The sequence below is a fragment of the Hipposideros armiger genome, unplaced genomic scaffold (assembly GCF_001890085.2).
Source record: "Hipposideros armiger isolate ML-2016 unplaced genomic scaffold, ASM189008v1 scaffold_1105, whole genome shotgun sequence".
Taxonomy (NCBI): Eukaryota; Metazoa; Chordata; class Mammalia; order Chiroptera; family Hipposideridae; genus Hipposideros; species Hipposideros armiger.
The window spans coordinates 337,158-340,345 of NW_017732455.1; the positions used below are offsets into that span (position 1 = coordinate 337,158).

The 3,188-nt window shown below is 39.2% G+C and overlaps 1 long non-coding RNA gene across 1 annotated transcript in view; it reads left to right on the forward strand.

Moving 5' to 3' along the window:
- Positions 1 to 3,188, forward strand: part of LOC109376342 (uncharacterized) — a 332,696-nt gene that overhangs the window by 320,571 nt on the left and 8,937 nt on the right. The gene's annotated exons all lie outside the window — the stretch shown is intronic.

The following is a 3,188-nucleotide window of genomic DNA, read 5'->3' on the forward strand; positions in this document are numbered from 1 at the left end:
GAGGGCAGTGTCACTGGTCCTCATATGTGGGATCCGAACCGGGGCCCTCTGGCATCCCAAGCGAGTTCTTAACCATCGCGCCACTCGGCCGGCCCCTATAACACACTTTAAAACACACCTTCTCTCAACTGTAGCTTATACCCAACTGACTGCACTGAGCAGGTTGAAACTTGTCACACACTGTTACTAAGGTTCGACATGCTGCCGCCTGTACTGAAGACCCCTGCCTTTCTATTGGATGGCACTCAGCAGCAGCAGTCACCGTATTTGTTGATCATAGCAGAAAGGCTCCATGTCACACATCAGTTTTGGTATGGCAATTTCTATCAAATAAAAACATTATGTTGTGTCCTCATCCACCTTATTCACCGGATCTGGGTGAATCTGGCACCATGTAAATTCTGGCTCTTCCCCAAAATCAAAATGACCATGAAAGGTAAATGTTTTAAAACGATTCAGGACATCCAGGCAGCCAGGACAGCACAGCTAAAGATACTCATGAAAAAGGGCCTCCAGAACTGCTTCAGAAAGTGGCAAGAATGATGGGATAAGTGTGTATGAAGTGAGGGGAAGTATTTTGAGGGGGATTAATTGCAATATGTCTTCTACTGTAATAAATTGTTTTTAATTTAGACATTCACCATGTTTTTTTTTAGCACAACTCACAGCTATGGATAATAAAGGTAGTTCAACTACAATTGCTAGCTCATCCTTTAGATTTTTCTCCAACAGTTGTCATTCAGGGTTTTTGTTGTTTTGGTTTTTTTTAATGTGAATTCTTGTATCTCCATCTCTCAAAAATAGTGAATAAGGAATCCATAATAACTGAAAATAGACTTCTGAATAGTGGGTACATGTATATTAGAAGAGGCATCTTCAGTTTAGCACTTATGCAAGTTTGTGAGTGAAGATGTTTATGAATTTGTAACAATAAATTGTATGTTGGCTCATCATGTCGTCTCATGTGTTCCTGTTGATGAACTTTAGGTCAAGATGTTTTAGTGTTATCCTTCAATGGCAGAGTCTTCAGGGAACATATCAGCCATATGTACTTGACATACTTATTAGGTGGGTGAATTAGACTGAAGCATTTACTGTCTTGGAAGACACTAAAGCATAGTTTTTGATCAGCTCAAAACATAACTATGCTTTTTTAAAACTTTGGTTATTGCAGATAATGGTGTGTATTGACATTGCAAAATATTATAATTAAAGAATAGGCCTAGTCTAGTTCTTTAAACAGTGCTTTTGGTTTTCCATTATGAAATAGCTTTAGGGCAACTATTTCTATTCAGACTAAAAGCAAATGCAGCCAGCCTTTGTGACCAAGGGCTCAATTTTGTCACTTTATTATAATAATTAGCAAGTGGAAGAGATGTTATATTGATTTAGAGGCAAATTTACACTTTATTATTGTTATTTCTCTGCTCCTGGACAAATTAACACAAAATAAGGTATGCATAATTTAAAAAGACATTAAATAGATCAATTTCAGAACATTTAAAAGGGGCTTTGGGATTTCAGATTATTCACTTCATTATAGCCGTAATTCTCAGCAGCTATCGGGAATGATTTTTTTTTTTTTAAATTGGGGAATTGGGGGAATGGGAACAGACAAGTTGCTGTCGTCTTATTCTTCAGTCTAGCTGTGGAGGACGTTGCTTCACTGGCCCAAGTTAGCACCATCATTGCACTCTTCCCGGGCGAGGCACATCAGTTGCCAGCTTCTGGACGGCCGCTCTCTGCGGCTGCTGGCCGCTCACACTGGCTGCTGGCTACACACGGTAGACCATGGCAACCCACTGTCATAGGAGCTGCAGCCTACGCCATCGCCGGTGAGTCACTGCAGCCCAGCTCCAGGTCGAGCTCTTGTTCAGCATCTTAGCTGCGGAGAGCAGTGTCACTGGCCCTCATATGTGAGATCCCAACCGGGGCCCTCTGGCATCCCAAGCCAGTTCTTAACCATCGCGCCACTCGGCCGGCCCGGGAATGATTTTTAATTGTTGCAGAGTAAAAGATAATTTTTAAATACTATGGGATGTGCTTAAAGAAGTTTAATTTGAGGGGACAAATGCTCTCCTCTACCCTATGTGACTCATACACCATCCTTGAGGAGCAGTGGCCTTACCCCCTCCATCTTTCCATTAGTACTACAAAATCCACACCACCCCTATCTAAGTGTTATAAGTGCGCTTTGGTTATATGTACAGATAGTAGGTATAATGATTAGCTCTTCTGTCCATGAGACATTATAGCTTCGGATCATCCATATTTCAAGCCAGGGCTTCTTAAATACGTTTTTTACTAGTGCTTAAATTCAAAGCAATCAAATTCATATAACACTTTATCATTTAAAAATCCAGTAAATTTTATTAGTAAAATGCCAGGTTGTAAGATCCATGAGGGCAGAAATTTGGTTTGTTTTTTCTTGTTTGTTTGTTTGTTTACAACCTTAACCCCAGCACCTACAACAGTATCTGGTGTATAGTAGCCATTCAATATTTGCTGAATGTATGAATACATTTTTTTAAGACACTGTGGAAAAAATATACAATATGGGCTGCCTTTGGTTGTATGAGATGAAGACCCCAGATTTCATATAAAGAAATGTAAATTAATGTTCCAACTCTGCTACTTATTTACTGTGTGAGCTCAGTTATTCCACCTAACCTCTCTGTGCCTTTCTTATCTATGAAATAAAGAAATTAGATTTGATGAAAGATAAAGTCCAGCCCATGTTTAAAAGTGTATAATTCACTGACTCATGATTAGTAGCATGCATTTGGGAAGTAGCTAGCTGGAAACGAAGTCACAGTTTGTGGCCATGAAACCAGTGTTGCCAACTGGCATATTAGGGCTTGGAACTAAGACTTTGGTCTCTGGCTACTAAAAATTTGGCTCTAACGATTAAAATAATTACCAACTTAATTTTAAAATGGAGAGGGGCTTTCTATGCCTTGGCGTGGAAAATTGATTTTTAGGATTAAGGAAAGCTAAATCTGACACAAAAGAGTTAAGATGTAGCATAACAGTAAAAATCACTAGCCTTAAATCCTGGCTCCAAAATATTTTGAGACCTCGGCCAAATAATTTAATCTCCTTGTGCCTTAGTTTTGGTGTCTGTAAAATAGGTTAATGATAATATCTAAATGAATAATTTATTAAGTTCCTGGGACATGGTAAGTAAG